The sequence below is a fragment of the Pseudophryne corroboree genome, unplaced genomic scaffold (genome assembly GCF_028390025.1).
Source record: "Pseudophryne corroboree isolate aPseCor3 unplaced genomic scaffold, aPseCor3.hap2 scaffold_513, whole genome shotgun sequence".
In the NCBI taxonomy this organism is placed as follows: domain Eukaryota; kingdom Metazoa; phylum Chordata; class Amphibia; order Anura; family Myobatrachidae; genus Pseudophryne; species Pseudophryne corroboree.
This window is the reverse complement of record NW_026970117.1, coordinates 112153-129501: the sequence shown is the minus strand read 5'-3', so window position 1 is coordinate 129501 and position 17349 is coordinate 112153. Positions and strand designations below refer to the sequence as shown.

Genomic DNA, 17349 nt, shown 5'->3' with positions numbered 1-17349 from the left:
CAGTTAAATTGAGGGTTATGGGCCCTTAACCAGGGTAACCCTAAAACCAATGGGGCAAAAGAACAGACAGTCACATAGAAAGACAATTTTTCAGAGTGTGTGGCTCCAATAAACAAAGGAATTTGGCTGGTGCAGGAGGTAATTTTATCCTGGGACAATGGTTTCCCGTTTAACCCACAGATCTCAATCTCTGATGCCAAAGGTACTGAGGGAACAGAGTGTTCCAGGGCGAATTGACGGTCCATGAAAACCCCATCGGCCCCACTGTCAACAAAGGCCTCAGTCTTGACAGTTTGACCGAGGATCTCCAAAGTCACCGGAATGAGAAAAGTCTTTTTGGGAAAATCTGACTTCTGGCCTGACAGGATATTTCCCATCACCCTCAGGCCCTGAAGTTTTCCGGCTTTTCTGGGCATGATACTACAACATGACCTTTATTCCCACAGTACAAACACAAACCCTGCTGTCTCCTCCGCGTCTTCTCACGCGAGGAGAGGCGGGTAGCCACAATCTGCATAGGCTCCTCGGAATATTCCTCAGAGTCTGAGGTTCCCTTGGGAAAAAAGGAAACTGCGGTCTCCCTTTCAAGCCTACGCTCTCTCAGCCGTCTATCCACCCGGATGGATAACTGCATGAGCTGATCTAAGCTATCAGGCGAGGGATATTGTACCAGTTGGTCCTTTATCTGGTCAGAAAGGCCCCTTCGGTACTGGTTTCTCTGGGCTGGGTCATTCCACTGGGTATCATGAGCCAACCTCCGAAACTCCGTACTATAAACCTCAGCTGGCCGTCGCCCTTGCTTTAGGACCGTAATCTGAGCCTCGGCTGAAGCCAACTTGTCAGGGTCATCATACAAAATGCCCAGTGCCGTAAAAAAGCATCAACACTTTTAAGCGACGGACAGTCAGGCTGCAACCCATATGCCGAGACCTGTGGGTCTCCTTGTAGCAAGGAAATCACTATGCCCACCCGCTGAATCTCCGACCCAGAAGACTGGGGCCTAAGCCTGAAATATAGCTTACAGCTCTCCTTGAAACAAAAGAACTGCGAGCGATCTCCAGAAAAACGATCCGGGAGATTTACTTTCGGCTCCTTAACCCCTAAACTTGCCGCTGCTGCTGCGGGAGCTCCGCTAGCGGCCTGCGGGGTGCTCATTTTAATGGACATCTCATTAAATTGTCGAGTCAGGACCTGCACCTGATCGACCACCTGTTGCAAAGTATTTTGAGGGGTATGCTCCATATTCCCACAAAATTTCAACAGGAGTAGGGCTGCTGAATATGTTACGCACACCAGTGCTAACAGGAGTATACCGGTGTATGAACAGAGAGGGATGCGAGGCAAAACGAACTCACAGACAGTATAACACAACATACACAGGAGGTGATGGAATAACTAATAAACACAAAATGAACGGGGAAGCCCAAAGGCTCAGGAATTGGGTGTCTCTCTAGTGTCAGGAATGCTCAGATGGAATAGAGCGGACAATGAAGCGAGATGTAGTGATTTAACATGTGGAGCACCCGAAATGATGTTGCTAAGAGCAACAGAAAAAACCCCAAAGGGTTACCAACGGTGTGGGAATAAACTCCTTGGTCAGAGATAGAAATATAGACACAAGGAGAGTATCCACAATCCTAACCCCCACTTGCAGGGCACAGGTTCAGCTTACTGCCACTAAACTGACACCTGGACGCCCTGCACAGTGAGGGAGGATTAAGCAAGCAGGTCTGAGAGTACAGCCGCAAACCTGCTGGGTTCACAGAATAGCAAAAGAACCCCAGCAGGTTAAACAACTGACTCCAGTCTTACTGCTAGGTCCGGATTGGCAGAATGAAGTACCGAATCCCAAGGCCTATTCGCAGTAAGCAACAAGTAAATACAAAGTCACACAGTACTAGCTAACTCTCTGGAACTGACTAACAAACAAAGATTCAGCAGCATTTGCCTAGCCTGAGAGGATGGTTTATATAGCAGGTGCTGTCCACACCCCACTCAGACCTCACAGACTGTGAGCACAAAACCAGCGCCGGATTCCCTGCCGTGCACAGAGCCTGTAACCACTACACAGTAAAAATCCGGACCGGAGTATCAGCTGCGCTCAGGTTACTTCGCTAATACTTGCCTCCCGGTTGCCATGGCGACGTGGCAGCACAGAACAGGAGATCCTAACATTATGTAATAAGTTACAGTCAAAGCAGTATAAAGTTTGCTGAATAATTGCCCATGCACAGTAAAAGATACATATGCTTTGCAATAGTATGTGACACGACAATCACACCAGGATGGCCGAGTGGCTATAGCGTTGGACATAAGATCCAATGGATACATATCCACGTGGGTTTGATCCCCACTTCTGGTATGCATTTTAATTTCAGCTAACTAAATATTTACGATGAAGATTTCGGCAATTAGGGATAACTCTCAAAATTGTCTGAAAATCATTAACTTAAAATACATTGCTAAAAAAATATTTTCAATCCATGTTTTCAAAGAACCTGGCTTTATATGAAGAAAAGAAACAATGATATCATAATATCCATTAAAATACCCAAAGTTATGTAATATTTTAAACTCCAAGCGGATCAAAGTTAATAATGCACAGGAAAATAAACATGAATAGTGCAATAGTATTTGCCATGAAAATAAATTGGGCAACATACGGGGATGGCTGAGTGGTTAAGGCGTTTGACTTAAGATCCAATGGATATGTATCTGCGTGGGTTCAAAACCCACTTCTGGTATGTATTTTAATGTCAGATTCCTAAATATGTACAAGGAACAATATAATCGATTAGGGAAATGTACAAGAGTAATTTTGCAAATAAACTTATGTAATAATTTAGACTCCAAACAGTACAAAGTTTGCATAAAAGTTGACCATGTACTTTAACATATACATATGCAATGGGGTTCAGAATGTAATCCTGATGGACTGGATGCCTATGGTCAGAATACCAACATCGGCAACCTGACCATTAAAATCCTGACCGCCCTGCAGTTAATACCATAACCCTTCCATGCTCCCTGCCCTAACCCTAATCCTCCCTTTTGGGTGTCTAACCCTTACACCCTCTCCTTGGGTGCCTAAACCTTACCCTCCCCGGGATGCCTAACACTAACCCTCCATTCCCCAATACCTAAAGCTAATGCTCCCTGCTTGGTGTCTAACACTAACCTCCTCTTCTAAGTGACTAAACCAAACCCTCCCTCTCTGGTACCTAACTCTAACCTACCTATCCCTACACTGTAACCCCCCTTCTAATGCCTAAACCTAACCTCCCCCCTCCCCGTGGCAGGACAAGATTACATCCTGCCGAGAGGACATTCAGAATTCTAGGTGTCAGTATATTCATGCTGTTAATCCCACCTCTGTTGGCATTTTGGTGCCGTTATTATGGCTGGTGGGTACGATTATGGTGTCAGTATTATGATAGCCAGGATCCTGCACGGAAGCCTTTTAACTGGGTCCCATGCTTTGCAAAAGTATTTGCCATGAAAATGTCAAAAGCTTCACATTAGGATGGCCGAGTGTTTAATGTGTTGGACTTAAGATTCAATGGATTTACATCTGCATGGGATAGAATCCCACTTCTGGTTTTTATTTCAATTTCAGCTAACCAGATGAGGAAGAATTTGTCAATTAGGGAAAACTTTCAAACTATGGTGAAAGTCAATTACTTAAGCTACAGTACTTTGATAAAAAAAAATATTTTCAATCCATTTTCTCCAAAGAAACTGATTTTCTATAAAGAAAGTAAACAATGATATCCTAATATCCATTAAAATACCCAGTTATGTAATATTTTAAACTCCAAACAGTACAAAGTTAACCATGCACATCATAATTAACATGAATAGTGCATTAGTATTTGCCATGAAAAGCTCCTGGGCACCACACCAGGATGGCTGAGTGGTTAAGGCATTGGACTTAAGATCCAATGGATATATATCTGCATGGGATAGAACCCCAATTCTGGTATGCATGTTAATTTCAGATTTCTAAATATGTACAAGGAATAACATTATTAATTAAGGACATGTACAAAAGTTGGTGTTGCTTGCATTTGTAAACCACCATACTTGTTCCACAAAATCCTTGACATGTGACAGGGCAAAAAAAGAGTGATAGCAACTATCTATAAATGTTGCTTGTAATCATTCAAAAGAAAGGACAGTCTTGATAGATGAGCAGTTCGAAATGTGGAGAAAATTAATGTCTTTAAACAAATATGGAATTATTATGAAACTTTTTATTCATAAGAGCCTTACTTGTTGTGAAGAATAGAAATATAAGTATCATACTTTTAAAAAAAAAACAATTACCGGACTTATGTAATAAGTTACAGTCAAAGCAGTATAAAGTTTGCTGAATAATTGCCCATGCACAGTAAAAGATACATATGCTTTGCAATAGTATTTGACACGACAATCACACCAGTATGGCCGAGAGGTTAAGGCGTTGGACTTAAGATCCAATGGATACATATCCACGTGGGTTAGATCCCCACTTCTGGTATGCATTTTAATTTCAGCCAATTAAATATTTACGATGAAGATTTCGGCAATTAGGGAAAACTCTCAAAATTGTCTGAAAATCATTAACATAAAATACATTGCTAAAAAAATATTTTCAATCCATTTTTTCAAAGAACCTGGCTTTCTATGAAGAAAAGAAACAATGATATCATAATATCCATTAAAATACCCAAAGTTATGTAATATTTTAAACTCCAAGCGGATCAAAGTTAACAATGCACAGGAAAATAAACATGAATAGTGCAATAGTATTTGCCATGAAAAGACACTGGGCAAGATACCAGGATGGCCGAGTGGTTAAGGCGTTGGACTTAAGATCCAATGGATATATATCCGCATGGGTTCAAACCTCTCTTCTGGTATGTATTTTAATTTCAGATTCCAAAATATGTACAAGGAACAATATAATTGATTAGGGAAATGTACAAGAGTCATTTTGTTTACATTTGTAAACTACCATACATGTTCCACAAAAGCATTGAAATGTGACAGTGCAAATAAACTTATGTAATAATTTAGACTCCAAACAGTACAAAGTTTGCATAAAAGTTGACCATGCACATTAACATATACATATGCAATGGGGTTCAGAATGTAATCCTGATGGACTGGATGCCTATGGTCAGAATACCGACATCAGCAACCTGACCATTAAAATCCTGACAGCCCTGCAGTTAATACCATAACCCTTCCATGTTCCCTGCCCTAAACCTAATCCTCCCTTTTGGGTGTCTAACCCTTACACCCTCTCCTTGGGTGCCTAAACCTTACCCTCCCCGGGATGCCTAACACTAACCCTCCATTCCCCAATGCCTAAAGCTAATGCTCCCTGCTTGGTGTCTAACACTAACCTCCTCTTCTAAGTGACTAAGCCAAACCCTCCCTCCCTGGTACCTAACTCTAACCTACCTGTCCCTACACCGTAGCCCCCCTTCTAATGCCTAAACCTAACCTCCCCCCTCCCCGTGGCAGGACAAGATTACATCCTGCTGAGAGGACATTCAGAATTCTAGGTGTCAGTATTTCCATGCTATTAATCCCACCTCTGTTGGCATTTTGGTGCCGTTATTATGGCTGGTGGGTATGATTATGGTGTCTGTATTATGATAGCCAGGATCCCGCATGGAAGCCTTTTAACTGGGTCCCATGCTTTGCAAAAGTATTTGCCATGAAAATGTCAAAAGCCTCACATCAGGATGGCCGAGTGGTTAAGGTGTTGGACTTAAGATTCATTGGATTTACATCTGCATGGCATAGATCCCCACTTCTGGTTTGTATTTCAATTTCAGCTAACCAAATGAGGAAGAATTTGTCAATTAGGAAAACTTTCAAACTATGGTGAAAGTCAATAACTTAAGCTACAGTACTTTGATAAAAAAAATACGTTCAATCCATTTTCTCCAAAGAAACTGATTTTCTCTAAAGTAAGTTAACAATGATATCCTAATATCCATTAAAATACTCAGTTATGTAATATTTTAAACTCCAAACAGTACAAAGTTAACCATGCACATCATAATTAACATGAATAGTGCATTAGGATTTGCCATGAAAAGCTCCTGGGCACCACACCAAGATGGCTGCATGGTTAAGGCATTTGACTTAAGATCCAATGGATATATATCTGCATGGGATCAATCCCCAATTCTGGTATGCATGTTAATTTCAGATTCCTAAATATGTACAAGGAATGACTTTATTAATTAAGGACATGTACAAAAGTTGATGTTGCTTGCATTTGTAAACCACCATACTTGTTCCACAAAATCCTTGACATGTGACAGGGCAAAAAAGAATGATAGCAACTATCTACAAATGTTGCTTGTAATCATTCAAAAGAAAGGACAGTCTTGATAGATGAGCAGTTCGAAATGTGGTGAAAATTAATGTCTTTAAACAAATATGGAATTATTATAAAACTTTTTATTCATAAGAGCCTTACTTGTGAAGAATAGAAATATAAGTATCATACTTTTAAAAAAACAACAATTACCAGACTTATGTAATAAGTAACAGTCAAAGCAGTATAAAGTTTGCTGAATAATTGCCCATGCACATTAAAAGATATATATGATTTGCAATAGTATTTGACATGACAATCACACCAGGATGGCAAAGTGGTTAAGGCGTTGGACTTAAGATCCAATGGATACATATCCGCATGGGTTCGATCCCCACTTCTGGTATGCATTTTAATTTCAGCTAACTAAATATTTACGATGAAGATTTCGGCAATTAGGGAAAACTCTCAAAATTCTGTGAAACTCATTAACTTAAAATACATTGCTAAAAAAATATTATCAATCCATTTTTTCAAAGAACCTGGCTTTCTATGAAGAAAAGAAACAATGATATCATAATATCCATTAAAATACCAAAAGTTATGTAATATTTTAAACTCCAAGCGGTTCAAAGTTAACAATGCACTGGAAAATAAACATGAATAGTGCAATAGTATTTGCCATGAAAATACCCAGGTCAACATACCAGGATGGCCGAGTGGTTAAGGCGTTGGACTTAAGATCCAATGGATATATATTCAGATGGGTTCGAACCCCACTTCTGGTATGTATTTTAATTTCGGATTCCTAAATATGTACAAGGAACAATATAATCGAATAGGGAAATGTACAAGAGTCATTTTGTTTACATTTGTAAACTACCATACATGTTCCACAAAAGCATTGAAATGTGACAGTGCAAATAAACTTATGTAATAATTTAGACTCCAAACAGTACAAAGTTTGCATAAAAGTTGACCATGCACATTAACATATACATATGCAATGGGGTTCAGAATGTAATCCTAATGGACTGGATGCCTATGGTCAGAATACCGACATCAGCAACCTGACCATTAAAATCCTGACAGCCCTGCAGTTAATACCATAACCTTCCATGTTCCCTGCCCTAACCCTAATCCTCCCTTTTGGGTGTCTAACCCTTACACTCTCTCCTTGGGTGCCTAAACCTTACCCTCCCCGGGATGCCTAACACTAACCCTCCATTCCCCAATGCCTAAAGCTAATGCTCCCTGCTTGGTGTCTAACACTAACCTCCTCTTCTAAGTGACTAAACCAAACCCTCCCTCCCTGGTACCTAACTCTAACCTACCTGTCCCTACACCGTAACCCCCCTTCTAATGCCTAAACCTAACCTCCCCCCTCCCCGTGGCAGGACAAGATTACATCCTGCTGAGAGGACATTCAGAATTCTAGGTGTCAGTATTTTCATGCTGTTAATCCCACCTCTGTTGGCATTTTGGTGCCGTTATTATGGCTGGTGGGTATGATTATGGTGTCAGTATTATGATAGCCAGGATCCCGCATGGAAGCCTTTTAACTGGGTCCCATGCTTTGCAAAAGTATTTGCCATGAAAATGTCAAAAGCCTCACATCAGGATGGCCGAGTGGTTAAGGTGTTGGACTTAAGATTCAATGGATTTACATCTGCATGGGATAGATCCCCACTTCTGGTTTGCATTTCAATTTCAGCTAACCAAATGAGGAAGAATTTGTCTATTAGGGAAAACTTTCAAACTATGGTGAAAGTCAATAACTTAAGCTACAGTATTTTGATAAAAAAAATATGTTCAATCCATTTTCTCCAAAGAAACTGATTTTCTCTACAGTTAGTTAACAATGATATCCTAATATCCATTAAAATACCCAGTTATGTAATATTTTAAACTCCAAACAGTACAAAGTTAACCATGCACATCATAATTAACATGAATAGTGCATTAGTATTTGCCATGAAAAGCTCCTGGGCACCACACCAGGATGGCTGCATGGTTAAGGCATTTGATTTAAGATCCAATGGATATATATCTGCATGGGATCAAACCCCAATTCTGGTATGCATGTTAATTTCAGATTCCTAAATATGTACAAGGAATAACTTTATTAATTAAGACATGTACAAAAGTTGATGTTGCTTGCATTTGTAAACCACCATACTTCCACAAAATCCTTGACATGTGACAGGGCAAAAAAGAATGATAGCAACTATCTACAAATGTTGCTTGTAATCATTCAAAAGAAAGGACAGTCTTGATAGATGAGCAGTTCGAAATGTGGTGAAAATTAATGTCTTTAAACAAATATGGAATTATTATAAAACTTTTTATTCATAAGAGCCTTACTTGTGAAGAATAGAAATATAAGTATCATACTTTAAAAAAAACAACAATTACCAGACTTATGTAATAAGTAACAGTCAAAGCAGTATAAAGTTTGCTGAATAATTGCCCATGCACATTAAAAGATATATATGCTTTGCAATAGTAATTGACATGACAATCACACCAGGATGGCAGAGTGGTTAAGGCGTTAGACTTAAGATCCAATGGATATATATCCGCGTGGGTTCGATCCCAACTTCTGGTATGCATTTTAATTTCAGCTAACTAAATATTTACAATGAAGATTTCGGCAATTAGGGAAAACTCTCAAAATTCTGTGAAAATCATTAACTTAAATTACATTGCTAAAAAAATATTTTCAATCCATTTTTTCAAAGAACCTGGCTTTCTATGAAGAAAAGAAACAATGATATCATAATATCCATTAAAATACCAAAAGTTATGTAATATTTTAAACTCCAAGCGGTTCAAAGTTAACAATGCACAGGAAAATAAACATGAATAGTGCAATAGTATTTGCCATGAAAGTCCCCAGGGCAACATACCAGGATGGCCGAGTGGTTAAGGCGTTGGACTTAAGATCCAATGGATATGTATCCGCATGGGTTCGAACCCCACTTCTGGTATGTATTTTAATTTCGGATTCCTAAATATGTACAAGGAACAATATAATCGAATAGGGAAATGTACAAGAGTCATTTTGTTTACATTTGTATACTACCATACATGTTCCACAAAAGCATTGAAATGTGACAGTGCAAATAAACTTATGTAATAATTTAGACTCCAAACAGTACAAAGTTTGCATAAAAGTTGACCATGCACATTAACATATACATATGCAATGGGGTTCAGAATGTAATCCTGATGGACTGGATGCCTATGGTCAGAATACCGACATCAGCAACCTGACCATTAAAATCCTGACAGCCCTGCAGTTAATACCATAACCCTTCCATGTTCCCTGCCCTAACCCTAATCCTCCCTTTTGGGTGTCTAACCCTTACACCCTCTCCTTTGGTGCCTAAACCTTACCCTCCCCGGGATGCCTAACACTAACCCTCCATTCCCCAATGCCTAAAGCTAATGCTCCCTGCTTGGTGTCTAACACTAACCTCCTCTTCTAAGTGACTAAACCAAACCCTCCCTCCCTGGTACCTAACTCTAACCTACCTGTCCCTACACCGTAACCCCCCTTCTAATGCCTAAACCTAACCTCCCCCCTCCCCGTGGCAGGACAAGATTACATCCTGCTGAGAGGACATTCAGAATTCTAGGTGTCAGTATTTTCATGCTGTTAATCCCACCTCTGTTGGCATTTTGGTGCCGTTATTATGGCTGGTGGGTATGATTATGGTGTCAGTATTATGATAGCCAGGATCCCGCATGGAAGCCTTTTAACTGGGTCCCATGCTTTGCAAAAGTATTTGCCATGAAAATGTCAAAAGCCTCACATCAGGATGGCCGAGTGGTTAAGGTGTTGGACTTAAGATTCAATGGATTTACATCTGCATGGGATAGATCCCCACTTCTGGTTTGTATTTCAATTTCAGCTAACCAAATGAGGAAGAATTTGTCAATTAGGGAAAACTTTCAAACTATGGTGAAATTCAATAACTTAAGCTACAGTACTTTGATAAAAAAAATATTTTCAATCCATTTTCTCCAAAGAAACTGATTTTCTCTAAAGTAAGTTAACAATGATATCCTAATATCCATTAAAATACCCAGTTATGTAATATTTTAAACTCCAAACAGTACAAAGTTAACCATGCACATCATAATTAACATGAATAGTGCATTAGTATTTGCCATGAAAAGCTCCTGGGCACCACACCAGGATGGCTGCATGGTTAAGGCATTTGATTTAAGATCCAATGGATATATATCTGCATGGGATCAAACCCCAATTCTGGTATGCATGTTAATTTCAGATTCCTAAATATGTACAAGGAATAACTTTATTAATTAAGGACATGTACAAAAGTTGATGTTGCTTGCATTTGTAAACCACCATACTTGTTCCACAAAATCCTTGACATGTGACAGGGCAAAAAAGAATGATAGCAACTATCTACAAATGTTGCTTGTAATCATTCAAAAGAAAGGACAGTCTTGATAGATGAGCAGTTCGAAATGTGGTGAAAATTAATGTCTTTAAACAAATATGGAATTATTATAAAACTTTTTATTCATAAGAGCCTTACTTGTGAAGAATAGAAATATAAGTATCATACTTTAAAAAAAAAACAATTACCAGACTTATGTAATAAGTAACAGTCAAAGCAGTATAAAGTTTGCTGAATAATTGCCCATGCACATTAAAAGATATATATGCTTTGCAATAGTATCTGACATGACAATCACACCAGGATGGCCGAGTGGTTAAGGCGTTGGACTTAAGATCCAATGGATATATATCCGCGTGGGTTCGATCCCAACTTCTGGTATGCATTTTAATTTCAGCTAACTAAATATTTACAATGAAGATTTCGGCAATTAGGGAAAACTCTCAAAATTCTGTGAAAATCATTAACTTAAATTATATTGCTAAAAAAATATTTTCAATCCATTTTTTCAAAGAACCTGGCTTTCTATGAAGAAAAGAAACAATGATATCATAATATCCATTAAAATACCAAAGGTTATGTAATATTTTAAACTCCAAGCGGTTCAAAGTTAACAATGCACAGGAAAATAAACATGAATAGTGCAATAGTATTTGCCATGAAAATTCCAATGGCAACATACCAGGATGGCCAAGTGGATAAGGCGTTGGACTTACTATCCAATGGATATATATCCTCGTGGGTTCGAACCCCACTTCTGGTATGTATTTTAATTTCGGATTCCTAAATATGTACAAGGAACAATATAATCGAATAGGGAAATGTACAAGAGTAATTTTGTTTACATTTGTAAACTACCATACATGTTCCACAAAAGCATTGAAATGTGACAGTGCAAATAAACTTATGTAATAATTTAGACTCCAAACAGTACAAAGTTTGCATAAAAGTTGACCATGCACATTAACATATACATATGCAATGGGGTTCAGAATGTAATTGTCACGATCCGGGTATCTGGACGCCATTTCTTACCCATCAGATGCCTCCTAAGGCTGGCTCAGCGCTCCAGGACCGGATCCCATCTGTTATCCTAATGTTCACATTCCTGCATCCTCTCCTGTCTCTCTGAGACGCTGTCACAGTAACGCCTTATTACATCTGGCATGGCGTCTCCCGCGGCCTCCGCCGCCGTCCCTGAGCTTCTGCATGCAGAGTGTCAGAGTGGCGATTACGTCAGCCGCGGCCTCCGCTGTGTCCGCGTGGTTGGATGTGCACTTGTCAGCCTGGCGTCTCCTGTCTCCAGTGGCCGGCGCCGCCATTACTGTTTTCATTACCACATGGATTACAAACCAAACTTCCCTCCAAGTGTCTGCATGGGCGCAGCCATCTTGGATTCTGTCAGCTGATCATTTCCTCCAATCTGTTGTCAGTATTGTTAATCTGCATAATTGCCTAGCCAATCCCTTCCTTGCTGCAGGTATAAATACACTGTGCCTGAGCAAGGAAGGCGTCAGTGCTTTGGTTGTCAAACCTAGTTCCTGTTTGTCTCTCTCCTGTGATTGTCTTCCAGGTTCCAGCTCCTGTCTCAAGACTTCCACCATAGAGACCCGCACCAGCATTCCACCTGCGGTGTAGCCTGACTCTCCAATCCATTGTGGATTCATCTGTTTCCAGCTACAACATTACCTGCTTCCAGCTCAGCTTTCAGCAGAGTACAGCTTCCCTTAAAGGGCCGGTGTCCTTTCTACACTTTACCACTCTCCACCGGTATTATTATTTCTCCGCTCTCAAGTTCTACATTTCAGTTCATATTTCATCGCTCCCAAGTTCATCTATTATTTAACTGGTTCCAGCCAGTATCCACTCCGTGCTAACAACAGTCTGGTTCCAGCCAGTATCCACAGCAGCTGTTTTACCTTCAGCAACCCAGCTTTTCCTGGAACACCAGCTGGCACAATCCTGGGTTATCTCCATTGCTACAGTCGGGCCTGGTAAGGACTTTCCATCTAGAAGATCATAAGAACTATCTCACACTACCAGTGCCCTGTGGCTCCTGCCATCCTGTAGTACCCAGGAACTGTATTTATTATTTGCTGACTTTTACGTTTTCTTTTACTGCTGCTGTGTTGCGGAGTTGTCATAATAAACATCATTGACTTTTATCCAAGTTGTCGTGGTCACGCCTTCGGGCAGTTATTATTCATGTTACTTACATGTCCAGGGGTCTGATACAACCTCCCAGGTTCCGGTACATCTCAGCCCCTACAACTGAGGCTGCCTCCCGTCAGCTCAGGCCCTCAGTTGTGACAGTAATCCTGATGGACTGGATGCCTATGGTCAGAATACCGACATCAGCAACCTGTTCATTAAAATCCTGACAGCCCTGCAGTTAATACCATAACCCTTCCATGTTCCCTGCCCTAACCCTAATCCTCCCTTTTGGGTGTCTAACCCTTACACCCTCTCCTTGGGTGCCTAAACCTTACCCTCCCCGGGATGCCTAACACTAACCCTCCATTCCCCAATGCCTAAAGCTAATGCTCCCTGCTTGGTGTCTAACACTAACCTCCTCTTCTAAGTGACTAAACCAAAACCTCCCTCCCTGGTACCTAACTCTAACCTACCTGTCCCTACACCGTAGCACCCCTTCTAATGCCTAAACCTAACCTCCCCCATCCCCGTGGCAGGACAAGATTACATCCTGCTGAGAGGACATTCAGAATTCTAGGTGTCAGTATTTTCATGCTATTAATCCCACCTCTGTTGGCATTTTGGTGCAGTTATTATGGATGGTGGGTACGATTATGGTGTCAGTATTATGATAGACAGGATCCCGCACAGAAGCCTTTTAACTGGGTCCCATGCTTTGCAAAAGTATTTGCCATGAAAATGTCAAAAGCCTCACATCAGGATGGCCGAGTGGTTAAGGTGTTGGACTTAAGATTCAATGGATTTACATCTGCATGGGATAGATCCCCACTTCTGGTTTGTATTTCAATTTCAGCTAACCAAATGAGGAAGAATTTGTCAATTAGGGAAAACTTTCAAACTATGGTGAAAGTCAATAACTTAAGCTACAGTATTTTGATAAAAAAATATTTTCAATCCATTTTCTCCAAAGAAACTGATTTTTTATAAAGAAAGTAAACAATGATATCCTAATATCCATTAAAATACCCAGTTATGTAATATTTTGAACTCCAAACAGTACAAAGTTAACCATGCACATCATAATTAACATGAATAGTGCATTAGTATTTGCCATGAAAAGCTCTTGGGCACCACACCAGGATGGCTGCATGGTTAAGGCATTTGACTTAAGATCCAATGGATATATATCCACATGGGATCGAACCCCAATTCTGGTATGCATGTTAATTTCAGATTCCTAAATATGTACAAGGAATAGCTTTATTAATTAAGGACATGTACAAAAGTTGATGTTGCTTGCATTTGTAACCCACCATACTTGTTCCACAAAATCCTTGACATGTGACAGGGCAAAAAAAAAATGATAGCAACTATCTACAAATGTTGCTTGTAATCATTCAAAAGAAAGGACAGTCTTGATAGATGAGCAGTTCGAAATGTGGTGAAAATGAATGTCTTTAAACAAATATGGAATTAATATGAAACTTTTTATTCATAAGAGCCTTACTTGTTGTGAAGAATAGAAATATAAGTATCATACTTTTAAAAAAACAACAATTACCAGACTTATGTAATAAGTAACATTCAAAGCAGTATAAAGTTTGCTGAATAATTGCCCATGCACATTAAAAGATACATATGCTTTGCAATAGTATTTGACATGACACCAGGATGGTCGAGTGGTTAAGGCGTTGGACTTAAGATCCATTGGATACATATCCGTGTGGGTTCGATCCCCACTTCTGGCATACATTTTAATTTCAGCTAACTAAATATTTACGATGAAGATTTCGGCAATTAGGGAAAACTCTCAAAATTCTGTGAAAATCATTAACTTAAAATACATTGCTAAAAAAAATTTTTCAATCCATTTTTTCAAAGAACCTGGCTTTCTATGAAGAAAAGAAACAATGATATCATAATATCCATTAAAATACCAAAAGTTATGTAATATTTTAAACTCCAAGCGGATCAAAGTTAACAATGCACAGGAAAATAAACAAGAATAGTGCAATAGTATTTGCCATGAAAATATCCAGGGCAACATACCAGGATGGCCGAGTGGTTAAGGCATTGGACTTAAGATCCAATGGATATATATCCGCGTGGGTTCGAACCCCACTTCTGGTATGTATTTTAATTTCGGATTCCTAAATATGTACAAGGAACAATATAATCGAATAGGGAAATGTACAAGAGTCATTTTGTTTACATTTGTAAACTACCATACATGTTCCACAAAAGCATTGAAATGTGACAGTGCAAATAAACTTATGTAATAATTTAGACTCCAAATAGTACAAAGTTTGCATAAAAGTTGACCATGCACATTAACATATACATATGCAATGGGGTTCAGAATGTAATCCTGATGGACTGGATGCTATGGTCAGAATACCGACATCAGCAACCTGACCATTAAAATCCTGACAGCCCTGCAGTTAATACCATAACCCTTCCATGTTCCCTGCCCTAACCCTAATCCTCCCTTTTGGGTGTCTAACCCTTACACCCTCTCCTTGGGTGCCTAAACCTTACCCTCCCCGGGATGCCTAACACTAACCCTCCATTCCCCAATGCCTAAAGCTAATGCTCCCTGCTTGGTGTCTAACACTAACCTCCTCTTCTAAGTGACTAAACCAAACCCTCCCTCCCTGGTACCTAACTCTAACCTACCTGTCCCTACACCGTAACCCCCCTTCTAATGCCTAAACCTAACCTCCCCACTCCCCGTGGCAGGACAAGATTACATCCTGCTGAGAGGACATTCAGAATTCTAGGTGTCAGTATTTTCATGCTGTTAATCCCACCTCTGTTGGCATTTTGGTGCCGTTATTATGGCTGGTGGGTATGATTATTGTGTCAGTATTATGATAGCCAGGATCCCGCATGGAAGCCTTTTAACTGGGTCCCATGCTTTGCAAAAGTATTTGCCATGAAAATATCAAAAGCCTCACATCAGGATGGCCGAGTGGTTAAGGTGTTGGACTTAAGATTCAATGGATTTACATCTGCATGGGATAGATCCCCACTTCTGGTTTGTATTTCAATTTCAGCTAACCAAATGAGGAAGAATTTGTCAATTAGGGAAAACTTTCAAACTATGGTGAAAGTCAATAACTTAAGCTACAGTACTTTGATAAAAAAAAATATTTTCAATCCATTTTCTCCAAAGAAACTGATTTTCTCTAAAGTAAGTTAACAATGATATCCTAATATCCATTAAAATACCCAGTTATGTAATATTTTAAACTCCAAACAGTACAAAGTTAACCATGCACATCATAATTAACATGAATAGTGCATTAGTATTTGCCATGAAAAGCTCCTGGGCACCACACCAGGATGGCTGCATGGTTAAGGCATTTGATTTAAGATCCAATGGATATATATCTGCATGGGATCAATCCCCAATTCTGGTATGCATGTTAATTTCAGATTCCTAAATATGTACAAGGAATAACTTTATTAATTAAGGACATGTACAAAAGTTGATGTTGCTTGCATTTGTAAACCACCATACTTGTTCCACAAAATCCTTGACATGTGACAGGGCAAAAAAGAATGATAGCAACTATCTACAAATGTTGCTTGTAATCATTCAAAAGAAAGGACAGTCTTGATAGATGAGCAGTTCGAAATGTGGTGAAAATTAATGTCTTTAAACAAATATGGAATTATTATAAAACTTTTTATTCATAAGAGCCTTACTTGTGAAGAATAGAAATATAAGTATCATACTTTTAAAAAAACAACAATTACCAGACTTATGTAATAAGTAACAGTCAAAGCAGTATAAAGTTTGCTGAATAATTGCCCATGCACATTAAAAGATACATATGCTTTGCAATAGTATTCGCCATGACAATCACACCAAGATGGCCGAGTGGTTAAGGCGTTGGACTTAAGATCCAATGGATATATATCCACATGGGTTCGAACCCAACTTCTGGTATGTATTTTAATTTCGGATTCCTAAATATGTACAAGGAACAATATAATCGAATAGGGAAATGTACAAGAGTCATTTTGTTTACATTTGTAAACTACCATACATGTTCCACAAAAGCATTGAAATGTGACAGTGCAAATAAACTTATGTAATAATTTAGACTCCAAACAGTACAAAGTTTGCATAAAAGTTGACCATGCACATTAACATATACATATGCAATGGGGTTCAGAATGTAATCCTAATGGACTGGATGCCTATGGTCAGAATACCGACATCAGCAACCTGACCATTAAAATCCTGACAGCCCTGCAGTTAATACCATAACCCTTCCATGTTCCCTGCCCTAACCCTAATCCTCCCTTTTGGGTGTCTAACCCTTACACCCTCTCCTTGGGTGCCTAAACCTTACCCTCCCTGGGATGCCTAACACTAACCCTCCATTCCCCAATGCCTAAAGCTAATGCTCCCTGCTTGGTGTCTAACACTAA

The 17349-nt window shown here is 39.4% G+C and overlaps 12 non-coding genes across 12 annotated transcripts; all 12 read left to right on the top strand.

Annotated features, from left to right (window-relative positions):
• The first annotated feature begins 3899 nt into the window (after positions 1–3899).
• TRNAL-UAA (transfer RNA leucine (anticodon UAA)) lies at positions 3900–3982 on the top strand. The gene has a single exon. It is a non-coding gene; the product is annotated as a tRNA-Leu (tRNA).
• A 454-nt stretch (positions 3983–4436) lies between these two features.
• On the top strand, positions 4437–4519 carry TRNAL-UAA (transfer RNA leucine (anticodon UAA)). Its single transcript has one exon. It is a non-coding gene; the product is annotated as a tRNA-Leu (tRNA).
• A 299-nt stretch (positions 4520–4818) lies between these two features.
• Positions 4819–4901, top strand: TRNAL-UAA (transfer RNA leucine (anticodon UAA)). Its single transcript has one exon. It is a non-coding gene; the product is annotated as a tRNA-Leu (tRNA).
• Positions 4902–6642: 1741 nt separating this feature from the next.
• TRNAL-UAA (transfer RNA leucine (anticodon UAA)) lies at positions 6643–6725 on the top strand. The gene has a single exon. It is a non-coding gene; the product is annotated as a tRNA-Leu (tRNA).
• A 299-nt stretch (positions 6726–7024) lies between these two features.
• TRNAL-UAA (transfer RNA leucine (anticodon UAA)) lies at positions 7025–7107 on the top strand. Its single transcript has one exon. It is a non-coding gene; the product is annotated as a tRNA-Leu (tRNA).
• A 1737-nt stretch (positions 7108–8844) lies between these two features.
• TRNAL-UAA (transfer RNA leucine (anticodon UAA)) lies at positions 8845–8927 on the top strand. The gene has a single exon. It is a non-coding gene; the product is annotated as a tRNA-Leu (tRNA).
• Positions 8928–9226: 299 nt separating this feature from the next.
• Positions 9227–9309, top strand: TRNAL-UAA (transfer RNA leucine (anticodon UAA)). The gene has a single exon. It is a non-coding gene; the product is annotated as a tRNA-Leu (tRNA).
• Positions 9310–11050: 1741 nt separating this feature from the next.
• On the top strand, positions 11051–11133 carry TRNAL-UAA (transfer RNA leucine (anticodon UAA)). The gene has a single exon. It is a non-coding gene; the product is annotated as a tRNA-Leu (tRNA).
• Positions 11134–11432: 299 nt separating this feature from the next.
• Positions 11433–11515, top strand: TRNAV-UAC (transfer RNA valine (anticodon UAC)). The gene has a single exon. It is a non-coding gene; the product is annotated as a tRNA-Val (tRNA).
• Positions 11516–14571: 3056 nt separating this feature from the next.
• On the top strand, positions 14572–14654 carry TRNAL-UAA (transfer RNA leucine (anticodon UAA)). The gene has a single exon. It is a non-coding gene; the product is annotated as a tRNA-Leu (tRNA).
• Positions 14655–14953: 299 nt separating this feature from the next.
• Positions 14954–15036, top strand: TRNAL-UAA (transfer RNA leucine (anticodon UAA)). Its single transcript has one exon. It is a non-coding gene; the product is annotated as a tRNA-Leu (tRNA).
• A 1742-nt stretch (positions 15037–16778) lies between these two features.
• TRNAL-UAA (transfer RNA leucine (anticodon UAA)) lies at positions 16779–16861 on the top strand. The gene has a single exon. It is a non-coding gene; the product is annotated as a tRNA-Leu (tRNA).
• Positions 16862–17349: the final 488 nt, after the last annotated feature.